Below are 12,717 nucleotides of genomic sequence, written 5' to 3' on the forward strand. Positions count from 1 at the left end.
TCTGTGTCTGAAGGTTTTGATCACTTGCACTCTCACTCTCCATTTGAGCACACTGATAGTAGGCAAAGCAAAACTCCGTACACCATGAATCCTTCCAGCTTACAATATTTTCATTTCCAGGCCTCTGTTTTATTTTTAAATGCAATTAATCAGAGGATGAGGATTTTTCTCACAAAGATGGAAAGCCCCAGGAGCGGTCTATGTGTATGTATTGCTTGCTTGCTTTCTACTGATGAGTCTCCTCAACATAGCTGAGACGAAACTGATAGACTTTTTGAGTTTGTTTTGTAGCTAATCTGATTCTGGCTTCTTCCCCAGTGCGTGTGGACTGGTGACAGACACTGAAGGTGAGCCAGGTTTTAGTGAAGAACCGATGCATAGAAATACTGCAGACAGCGCTGTGTCCACTGCTCCTTGGAGAAAGATGTAGACAGTTGTTAACGCTAATCAGTCCGCTCCAAGCTATGTGCAATATTAAATGTAATTACTATGCATAAAAGAAACTGCCCTTTAGACTGCAGTTATTCATTCACATATAGAAGTGGCACAGCACAGAATGAGTCAGTAGAAGGTGTTTCCTTCCTGCAGTCACTAATACGCTTCATCCCCAGCCACGGACTGGAGAAATCAGCTGTGTTTGGTCTCATGTCCTAACAAGTCCCTCTCTTCAGACCTTCACCAAGAAGGGCAATTGCTGCCAGTTGGGGTTGTGACCTTTGCATAGCTGAGTGGGACAGAAACAAAGATATTGTACCAAATGTGGAGTTCTAAGTAGCACCGTACATGCGTTTGTTGCACATCTCTCTCCACATACACAGAGGAAGGGTCTTTTAAAATGCACTCTTCCTTTACCTCTCAGAAACCAACCAAGACAGATGTCTTTTTTAAGCATCTTCCAAATCCTGCCAAGATTGCTAAAGAGTTTTTTTCATCAGGTCCAATCAAAACACCATCTTTTCTGCTCTCTGTTGAGTAGAAGACTTAGCTCTTGGGACTTCCAAATGCCTTGGGATTATTATTTTGGATAAATAGGAGCACTGTGAAACCTGAGCATTAAAAAAAAATTGCTTGTGGTCATCTCTGATTCAAAATTAAACCTCCTCTACAAAAGCCGAACTTCTGCATTCACCAGTGGAAGAGGATCTTTTCTGCCATCTGTTACCTAACCACTTTCCTAGCTTGCCTTTGTCCTCCTGGGAAATAGGTTGTATGGAGCTAAGCATGAAGAAGCATGTTCATATTCAGCTTGTGCTCTTCAGCAGTCTTCTGTTCTGCCACACAGAATGTTATTTCATACATATTTCATTTCTTTCTCCCTGTCACCATCTTCTTGTCTCATCCTCACTCTCCCCCTCTACCTGAAGACATCAACCCCAAATACGCTCCCAAAACTACGTACGGTTCTTTGTCACATCCATTGTTCCCAACTGTTCACATAATGACGGTGACGACAGTCATGGAGGACGGTGTCACTGTGGATATGTGTGCAAAACTGGAAGAAGACAAAGCACAAAGTTTATGTCCATCCTCTAAAGGCCCCAGACACAGGGAGACACTTAACAGCATGGTAAAGGCTGTCAGCACACTGTGAGGTACAGCGAGCCCTGGTAGGAATCATTTTCAAATGTGCAATTACATTTGCTAAAGCTACAGCGCAGTGAGTACACAGAGAGTCATAAATATCTGGAGCTACAAAAAACACAGGTGAACTAGAACAAAATTCACAGAAAATGTGTTTGTGAACACGTTGACTGAATCAGATTCACATTTCAGTCTCTTCAAATTTGTCTCAGGGTTGTTTTTTCTTTTCCCCTTGCAAACATTTGGATGGTTGGTTTCTATGCATGCAGGTGAACTTTGTGTTCCTAGGAGAACGTGTAAGTATGTGCAATTGCGTTAATTTACATGGGATTCTCAGTATTCAGGCATCTATGTGCGGTTGTGCTAAATGTTGGCTCATTTCTCCCTGTCATACATGCATACACACACACATACCTGTTATGTGAGAACATTCCCTGGTGGGGATACAAAACCACACACACAGTCTCTCCCTTTTTCTACTTAGCTTTTTCTATCTCTCCTTTCAAGAGGTTCAAAGACCCTCATTTTTCAGTTGGGCATTCTGTATACAAAAACTACAATTTCTGATACTTACTGGATGTACAAGCATGGTGCAATCCATGAACACAGTAAAATCCATGAACACAGACAGTCTTTCTGCAGAGTTCCTATGTTAAATAAAGTAAGTAAATGAGAACATTTCAAATTAAAAAAAAAAAAAAAAAGAAAAAGACAAATATGATCTCACAGTCCCATTCTGCTGTTAAATTTGATTAATCAAAAAACTGGTGCCAAAAAACTTCAGGAGAAGGAGAAAGGCAGGGAAAAGGGAACTTAGAGTACAATTATAAGGTGATATGGTTATTTTAAGCATGTACATATGACAGTTGAGTAAAAGAATCAACCAATTATATCTCACTAGAGTATCCAATTAATTTATGATAGCTCCATATAGATGTATTATATCATATCCTACATTTTAAAGGCATCTAAAGCAGTAGCTATGGAAGAAGAACATCGAAGGGACCGCAAATTGATGCCATCACAAAAGGTTGATGGATTGATTCAATTAATCAGTAAGTCATTTCTAAGAGTTCTGCAGGGATTTATTTACCAAACACTTAAGTTGTTTATTTTGCTTTCTGGAGGGTATGTGTACTGTCATTTTTCTTCATTATTCTTCTTGTTTCATTCATCAGTTTCTGACAAATATTTTCATGCTGATATGTGGCATGTTACCCATGTAAATTGTCCACATTTACTGATTTAAAGCAATAGACTCCAAGCTTCCAGTAGCCGAGAACTTTTGTTTATTTCCCTCAGGTCCTAAGAAATCCTAACCATCTATAATTAATATGAAGACATGTTTTCCATTTAATCTTTACTTTCACTGTCTGCTCAACATGACAGAGATGTAAGGTCTTGTCTAGCATAACATGTGGGTGCTTGCTTAAACTTTAGACAGAAACTTACTATGAAAAACATTTTGAACACTGTTGACGCTAAATAAAATAACTGTGCCATCTTTGGTTTGGCCTTTATATTTTGTAGTTCAAATCCAGGGAAACAATGCAAGAATGTTTTCAGAATGTCAGCAGTTTTACTATGTTTTCCATAGGATTAGGTAATGTTTTTATTTTAATACTGTCATAGTACTTGCTTCAAAGTCAATACACAGAAATGGCCAAATTAGATCAAATCACAGATTACAAAATGACAGATGTTGGCCAAGACAGAGGTCTGTGAAGGATTAAGAACTGAAACAGAAAGGAAAGCATGTTTTGAAAGTGCTGAGTCTCATTTGGATAAATATTTTTTATTTTAAACTATCAGGAACACTGAACATTTAAATAAAAAAGAAAACCATTTCTCATGTGTTGATTGCATACATACATGCAGTGTGGGTGTGATTTTTCAGGCGTCTTCATCACTGGCCAAAATCTGATCCCACTTTTAGGTGGCTAAGAACAACTTCTCAGGCAAAGTGAAAGATCACAGTCCCAGTGACAAGAGCCATGGCAGCCTGCTTCGTGTGACAGCCTTCCCCAGTGGATTTAGAAAACTCCAGCCTATCTATTAAACTGGAGGGCATCAGAGGGATGGAGACAAAAAAATGAAAGTACAACATTTAAAGACTAGTGAAAATGTTAGCAGAGTGAAATCACAGTGCAGGTCTGATTACAATCAAAAAGTTTGTGGTGCAAAGGTAATGGGGGGGGGGGAATGACTGCAAAAAACAAGGATAAGGTGTCAGAGGAAACCATGTCAGCATGAACGAGGGGCTGAGCCCTATACCAGATATCCCTGGCTGGCTTAAAGGTGTTGCTGTGCTGCTCCTTGTGTCTGCACAGATGAGCTGGGATCACGAAAGGCAGCACATGGTCACACCGTAGGTGCTGGCAACACACAGGCAATGATTTCAGAGAGCCATGGAACATACGGCCAGCACCATTTGCCTCCGTCTTCCCATTTTCTCTGTCCACCAGTATTGTTCTCTTGAGATTGTTTCTAATAATGCAAATAGTTGCTAGAATTCTTATTCTCAGACACTTCTCAGCGGTGCCCAGTGACACGACCAGAGGCAATGAGCACACACCGAAACACAGGAGGTTTCCTCCGAACGTCAGGAAAGACTTTTGTACCATGAGGGTGACCGAGCACTGGTACGGGTCGCCCAGAGAGGTTTTAGAGTCTTCATCCTTGAAGATACTCAAACCCTGATGGGACGTGGTCCTGGGCAACCTGCTGTAGGTGGCCCCGCTTGAGCAGGGGGCTTGGACTAAGCCATCACCAGAGGCACTTTCCAGCCTCAGCCATTCTCTGCTTCTGTGACTCACCTCCCATTTAAGCTGCATGTGTTTCCCATTGGAAATATTCCTAGCATCTCAAGAGGATGCAAAAAACTTGCTTGTTGTACTGAGGGAGACTCAGAATTAACCTTTGTGGTGAAAATAAGAGTTTTATGCATAAAAAACAGCTTTCAGGGAAAACTTGTGTTTCTAAAATGTGTTGGTTATTATTTTTCCCTTCTTTGAGGCTCCTGCAGTTGGCTACCTGGATGAAATCCCAGCTCCATTAAGGTCAGTAGGAATTTTGTTGTTTGTTTCAGTGAGAATTCACATTTTCACTCTTTGCAATTAAGATGCCTGAATATTTGCTTTGCTTGAAAAACAAAACCCCACAGCAATTACCCCCAATAATTTTTAAATGCCTCTACGAAACTTCTGATTTTTTCCCCTTTCATGCTCAGCATTTGTGAAATGCATGGTCTGATGATATAAAAATTTTATCTATACTCATTTGTGCTGACCTACATAACTTGCTCACTGCCACATTTGTGCCAGTAAAATCTTTCTATCATTCCCACTCTTCTGTGTATTTCATTTCATGTGAATGAATATCACTCCAGGGGATTAGCACCCTGGGAGACTTTCTGCAAAACATGAGTATTAAGGAGGAATCAAAAGACATTTGCATAGCTATTTGGCCAATGTGATAGTGGGAATCTGCTACATGACCTCTTTTCCCTTTATAAATAAATGTTAAATATTAGTTGTGACCTACAATTCTCAGTCTAAGTATTTCACATCCTTCTAGCTTCTTGTTCAATTGCACAGAGTTCTTCAGACTTGATAAGTTTTCCATTGAGGAAACTAATTCAGCAGCAGGGAAATTTTTGCACGTAAACAGAAAGATAAAGCACAACCTCAAAAGGCAGACTAATAATATCCAGTGCTTCCGGAAATCCAGTACTTTTGCCAAAAGCATCTCTCGGTCTGGAATTGCTCCTGTGCAAAAAATGCCTCTCTTTCATTCATTCACAGCCTGAAATGCAGTTCCTGACAAAACTCTGTCCAAGTGAGACCCCCACCCTGATAGTCATTGACATGCACAACCCTGGATTCTGCTCTCTGAAAGGAAATATCTGAGAACGTAGCACTGCTTCCTCAGGCCCGTTCCCTTGAGCTTGTCTTTCTCACGCGTGGATGCTTGAGGCTGTTGCCCCACGACAGCCTCGGTTCTCACAGGCACGTCGGGTAATTAAACTGAACTGCTGGTAAGTGCCAATTAAAATTAAGCTGGGTCTCTAGGTCCTTTGTGACAAAGCATCCAGTGTGTCGGTGGTGCTGTGTCACCTGAGCGGGGCCAGCTCTAGGCACACATGGAGCAGAGAAGCCCTTCGAGCTTCAAGCAAGACCTACCACCCTGCTCCCTGTTCCCTGCTCCTTGTTCCCTGCTCCTTGTTCCCTTCTCCCTGCTCCTGCCAGAGCCCCAAAACCCCGCACCCTGCACCGGCTCCAACACCAGTAATTCCCAGAGGCGACCAGTGGTACCATCCAAGAAGCCGCATCCTCCCGGCACCAGCAGGAAAAGAAAACCTGAATCCGCAGGAATCTTTTCCCAAGTCTCTGTTTTAACTCGGATCGTGCCTTTCTTTGTAGGAGAAGCAGTCAGACTTTTGTCTGGCTCCAGCTTTTTATATTTGAGGTGACAAAGCCCTGCCTGGCTTCACTCCTCAGAGACTTTGCACTTGCTAAAGAGTTAGTTCAATTAGAGGAGGGAGTTTTGGCGAGCGGGGACAACACTCCAAAACTTTTGCATTAGGAAAGCTATAGCTCAGGTGCACTTCTGGAAAATAACCTTTAGGTGAAAAAAGCTAAGTCACTGCTTGAACTTGAACGTATTCAAGCCTCTTTTATGGATGTGAAGACATCTTTAGTCACATGCATAATTATTTAGTGTCATTACTTTTATTACTGCTTATTGATGTACTTACTTGCTTTACTTATTTATTATTTTATAATTCCCCATTTCAGTGGGGAACATTTTACATTTAGAAGTACATTTTACATTTAGAAAAATAAAAGGAAATAGCAGGAAAAATTGACATGAATGTGTCATATGACACTGGAGAACTGCTCTGTTATCCATCAGGATCAATCCCCGAGCTCAGACCTACAAACCATTTACACTGAAAAAAACTTTTCAGTCCTGGAAGCCATCCAAATTATGGCCAGAAGCTCTGTTTAACTCAGGTTGTTAAATCCCATTTAAATGGGTTGACCGGTCACGTCCCCCTGATCATCTCCCAGTCCTATTGCCTTTGCTGTAGCCAGCTCTCTTAAAGGCTCCAGGTTTGTGAAATGGAAGTTTCATTCAATTTTTGTCCCTGAATTATTCCTTTTCTGCACTTCACTTTTCATCTGTATTGTCCATAACAGAACCTGGGAGAAAGACCAGATGGATTCCTCGAAGGACCTGCTGGCACATAAAACCACAGGACTTTCTGGGGAAACAGAGATGGAGAAGGGTCCCTTGGGCTGAGCCTTCTCAAACATTACGTGGCTGTTCACAGTTGTAAAGAATTGGACTCAGCAGCCCGAGCCATCCCTTCAGGCACCTCATTTCTGCGGTGTCCGTGAGGAGAGTTAACCTCAAACCAGACCCCCAGTTTCACTGAAAGTCAGCAGATCTTAAACTCTTCTTGGGTATTTAGCTTCTTAGGCCTTTTTGAAAGCCCCGCTAATGTCTGTTTTCTTTTTCAAATTCCTCAGAAATGGAACAGAAAATCAGTGTTCCGTGATTAGACCCTGTGGACAGGTACACTTTGCTCGTCAGGCTAAATAAATGCAGTAATTTGATTCAGCCCTCAAGTTTCAGGGCTTCTTATGTATTACACTCTGCTAATTTCCCTGAGATTTTTCACAGCTTGTATGGAGAGAAAAATAGAAACTTCATCCACATCTGCTCTGATATTTTTATTTTGCCACTGGTGACTTCTGTTTGAGCTCCCGATATAACGGATGCATGTCAGTAATAACAAAAATAGCTGATCTGCAACAGCCCACGCACTGCGACAGTTTGTACAATACTTTGTTGCCCTCTAACTCCATCACTTCAGAATCCCTTCCTCTCCCATCTGTCCTAAACAAGTGGGAGAGGCTTTTTGCCAGAAAATGCATTTTTTTAAAGTACCTCTCCGGAGGATAGCATAACAACTCTGCCTTAAGAAAAATGTTGTTAGCCCTTCCCGTGTGTCAGAAAGGAAGCTGCTACTAATTATAACTAAGATCCTGTCAGTTATCTGAATTCACTGGTAATTCTCATAAGATGCTCAAGAAAGTGAGCAAACACATTAACAGGAATGTGCCAGCAGCAAGTCACTATAATTCCCTTCCCAGCTTTCTAAAACCTACTGCGGGTTTACAGCAGCCGCCGCTTTGTGCCGCAAGCCCACGAAACACGTGGGGCCGGCACAGGCGGCCTGATCCAGGCTAGCAGCTGTCCCGAAACAGGCACATCCATAGCAGGTGAGCAGTGCGATAGCTGACGATTTTTTTTTTTTTTTGATGTATCTGGAGCATACTGGAGATTTGGACCACAAAGAGAAAAAAAAAATCTGTCACTCAGACTCCTTTACCTGAGGAGCTAAGTGGGAAAAAAAAAACCAAAAAACTTCAGTAAAACAGGGTGTGCATTAAAGTTTTGCGCCGCTTCCCTGGGGGTTCAGTACAGTCGGTTATATCGTGCTCTTTGTAGGATCCAAAAGGACAGAAATCTTTCTGCTGAGACGCCTGGGTGCAGTGAGGGTTTCTGCAGAGCCAAGTCTTCCCCAGGGACCATTCCTGCAAGCCTGGGCGCATGGGATACACGTGTCAACCAGAAAGGATGGCTTCACGTGAAGTAGTTACTATCTTCATTACTGGGACCCTCTCATAGCTCTCGGGAAGCGTAAATGGGCCTTCACAGGAGTAAACGTGTAAAACACCCATCCAAAGGCTCCTGCACTTGCTAAAGGAGCACAAAGGGGTATAAGTGAAAACAAGAACCCGGTCCAACGCACAGCAGGAGGGCAGATTAAGTACACTTTTTTTCAAACCTTTTTATTATTATTCATAAATAACAACAGGTGCAGTAGCTGGTTTTGGTTTTTTTTCCCAAAATACACAGCAATGCCTGTTTGGCGAGGGTTTGAAAGATGAGGTTTCTCAAGCCGAACGCAATTGTGGAACCTGTGTTGGAGCACAGCAGCTCTCTTACCCTCAGCAGGGTTTGATACAATTCACTTTCCTGCACAGAGGGCAAGAGAATTAGGGGAGAGGGGGAAGAGTAGCAAAGATTAACAGACAGCAAAGAATGCAGTATATTCAGTAGAAGCTTAATGAGAGAATCCCATGGTAACCGTCAGGCTTCAGCTTTCATGCGCAGCTATCTGCAGAAATGCCACCAGCGCGTGTGTGGTTCACTGCTGATGCATTCTGTTAAAGAGAGAAAATTTGGGAGAAGGTCTGGGTTACTCACAGGCTTGGCAAGGGGGCATAAAGCTAGGGGCATGGCACGTGGGTGTGAACATGGTACATGTACTCTGGTGTCTTGGAGAAGATGATTTCAAGGTATCAGGTAGTATGTACAGGAGCCATAGTATAGTATGGACAGTTAAAATGGAAGATAGTGAGCTTAAAGTTCTTTTGAAACAAAAGGATTTATTTTTTTGGTTTTTGCTTTTTCAGAGAAGGCTTGCCAACTTTTGTAGAATTGAAATTCAAAAAAAGAACTTCAGAATCCTCCAATATTTTTTACTGCACAGATAGTTGGGGTTTTTTCCCAGGTAGCAGGTCCCATTTAATATCAGGTACCAGGTCATTTAATAGCTGTCCGGACCAAGAGTCTTATTTTCTCATCTTGAACAGCCTTGAACTTCACCCTAAATTCCATCCAGCTTAAGGCTTTGGTCTTAACTGTACTGAAAAGAATGGAAACCAGCAGTGTTGCATAGGAACAAATTATCAACCCATGCACTGACAGGCTCAGAACAAAAGTCTTCTTCCCAAGCCCCTTGGCTGTGACAGCTGTCAGTCTCACTGTCCTTCCTACTGCACTGGCTTCTGGGAGCAGCGATCTAGGATCAGACTAGCCTGAAATAAATGTAACAGGCTTTCAAATTAATAAAGACTTAAAAACCATTTTGTTATTAGCAAGTCAGGTTTGGCACATGCTGACAGTGACCAAGAAACACTATTTAGGGGTCTCTCACTATGCCTTTCTTGAAAAAGTAGCGTTATAGAAACCTAACATCGTTAATTACTGCAATACAACTGTGTTCTCTCCCACTGTGCCACAAACACGAAATCTGCAGATGCCAGCCCTCGCGTTGCTGCGGGTGAACTGCGCATATTACATGGGGAGCTGGAGAGTCTCACTGCAGACCGTGAGAGTTTGGGGCATTCTGTCGCTGAGGAATTTGTTCTCTTTACACATCCATGACAGGTCTGTAGGTCTGAGACACGCCAGTGAGCCACGCTGTCAGCTGGGAGTAATGCTGGGTGTCGGAGTCAGGACAACGCTCAGGTCTTGGGCCATCTCCGCATCTCCCTGCCTTCGGCTGATAGCAAGGCATATTTCTAGCCACCAGCTTGGCAGCCTGTTACCAGTTTTTGTTGTATAGTAGAGAAGTGCCCTGGATACAACTGGCATCTTCCAACCTGAAGAGTAAAATGCTTAAAATTTATCAGGCCAGCCTGAAATAGCTCCTGAAATGGAAGAAAACATAATGTTAAAGAAGAGACACTTACTCTAGAAAAGATGGAGAAAAGTCAGGGAACTATTTATTGGCTTTGGAAGTGAGTACAAAGCAATGAAACGACAGCACACCTTAAAACTGCTTCATGTGCTGGCTGAGTCCCTGGCTGTGTTGCCTGATTTGCTCAGCTGGCAAAGCTGACATGACAGTTTCACACTCATCAGCATTAGGGCCTAATTCCTTAGACAGATCACCTCTCTTGGGTATTGTCCTTCCAAATAAGACCTGAAGCTGATGTAAAAAATCTGCTGCTGTATCTTCTTATTCACAAAGCATCCCTTGGATTGGAAATGGACCCCTTCCTTCACCCCATCACTTGCAACTTTGGTACTTAATTGAAAATTGTGATACAAGCGCTGAAGTTTCTTGTTAAAGAAATGCTGTTTGTCGCAACATAAACCTCTAATATGCAAAGGAACTTCGGAAAGCCAATGAAAAACAACAGTCATGGACAACCTGCTGTCGGTGAGCCTGTTGAGTCGGGGGTTGGACTAGCCCATCTCCAGAGGTGCCTTCCCACCTCCACCATTCTGTGATTAAGGGAAAAGCGTCTTCTTGCTGGGCAGCAGCAGGCATCCTTGGCAGCCAGGTAGGAGAGCTTTTCGTGTAAGACTAGCATGGCTCTTCTTACAAACTCAGGGTCTATGTAAGTACATAGACTCTGTTACCTAAGTTTAAACATACAAAATAGCAAAATGTGCTGTGCCAGAATCACCGCTTGTAGAACATTTAAATCAGAACACAGCTCAGTACCTGCCTTGAATGCACAAACGGTGATAGGAAACAATTCAAGCTTTAAGGCAGTAAGGTGTTTGGAATAGATAGTACCCCAAATCCTTCCCATGAGATTTGGAGGAACTTATCACAGAGAGTTGCTAGATCTTGAGCTCCTGTGTAGGCTGAATTCTCCTAGACACCCTGAGGAGGTGGCTGGTGCTGTCCTACTTCTTAAGAAGGGTACCAGAAGGTCATCAACAGCTAAACAAGGAAGGCAAGTGTTAGAAAGGAGATGTGTGGGGGGCAGAGGAAGATCCTTAAAGGACAAAGGAGCTTTAGAGCAGGTGGTGAACCGGGAGAGTATATTTCATATCAAGAGAGAGCCTGGTCAGGTTTTACAAGACCAAACCATGAGTCGCATCGCTGCTTACCCAGATGCAGGTGGATACAACTTTCTTTTCAGCTGATGTGGCAGTGAAGTTCATGCCTTCCAGGGGTAACACAGGTCCAGGCACGAAACATTGCATTTAGGAAGCTTGCTGTGTAGACTAAATATCTCACATTGTAAGTAAATGCGTCTTTGGAGTCTCTGAGCAAAAGCTCTGTATACATGCTTTCATAGGGAAGATGAAGCTTAAGGAAACCACAAGGTCTGAGTTGGGGTTAGGATGCTAGGAATTAATGTGGTTAAGCCATGGAGGGGAGGCACATCAGCAGACGCTGTTGTCGTCCCCCTGACTTTTAAGTTTGATTTTTCTCTCACGTAGGTATCGAGGTCTGTCTGTTCTGCACATTCCCACATATTGCCACTAGGTCAGCCACGGAGTGTGCAGGCTGTGAGCTGTGTCCCCTGTTTTCTCCCGGAGGTAGGTGGCTTGCTGGGAATCACCTTCCACATGTCACAGGGCTTGTGTGGTCACGGCCTGCCATGCTCATACTGATTAAGCATCTGTGATTTCACCCAGAGACGAATCCCTTCTTTGGCTCGCTAACACCCAGCCTGGGGTGTTCGGTTATCTCCTGGAGTGGCACTGGCCCTTACAATCCTGTTTTGAAAGGGATTTTGTATACTGGCATTTTTGTCATGAATAGTATTTCCCCTTTTTTTCCCTCTGTTCATTCAGCTGTTTTATTTCACCCTGACGTGAGGTTTTGGAAAGGAAAAGACACTCTTTTTACAGGGGTTGCAGCTATGTGCTTTCTGCTTGCTAGAGCCTGTGAAGATGAAAAGTTTGACTCCAGAGGCACGTTTTAGCACCTTAATAAACAAAGAGGTAGCACTCTTGACCACCTTGAACAGTATCAGAATCTGCTTGCTGATTTGTGCGCACTTCAGCCAGCCCCTGAGCCGGTGACCGGCTCTGCCTCTGCTCGTCTGTGCGTGCCTGCGCATAAATGAAACGCCAGTGCTTTGAACTTTTCCAAAAGTGCCCTGTGGTCCATCGTGTGAAGTGAGGTTGTTATTGCTGCTTTAGCTGGTGAACATCGCCTTTGTGCCACCCAGTGCAGAGATCAGCTATGCATCGGCTATTGGAGCTGCTTCAAGAATATTCCTGCAATAATAATCTAGCATCAGGTTAAGGATAGCCTCCAGATCAGCTATCCGTTGCTCCTGGGCTCTCTAAAGTACATCATCTGTTAGTATAAAAGCCTCTGCTTCTGCCTTTAGTAGTCTTGGAAGTCTCTATTAATTCATTAATGCAAATTAGCTTATTCAAATCTTTCAGATGTTGCTATACACATTTTATTGCCATATGAGAGAAAAAAGATACAAATCATCAGCATCTCCTAACCACATGTCTTTCACACACATTTGGGACCGGTGAAGTATGTTTGATCCTCAGCCTTCCCATAACATC

This window comes from Haliaeetus albicilla, chromosome 17 (genome assembly GCF_947461875.1).
Source record: "Haliaeetus albicilla chromosome 17, bHalAlb1.1, whole genome shotgun sequence".
NCBI lineage: Eukaryota > Metazoa > Chordata > Aves > Accipitriformes > Accipitridae > Haliaeetus > Haliaeetus albicilla.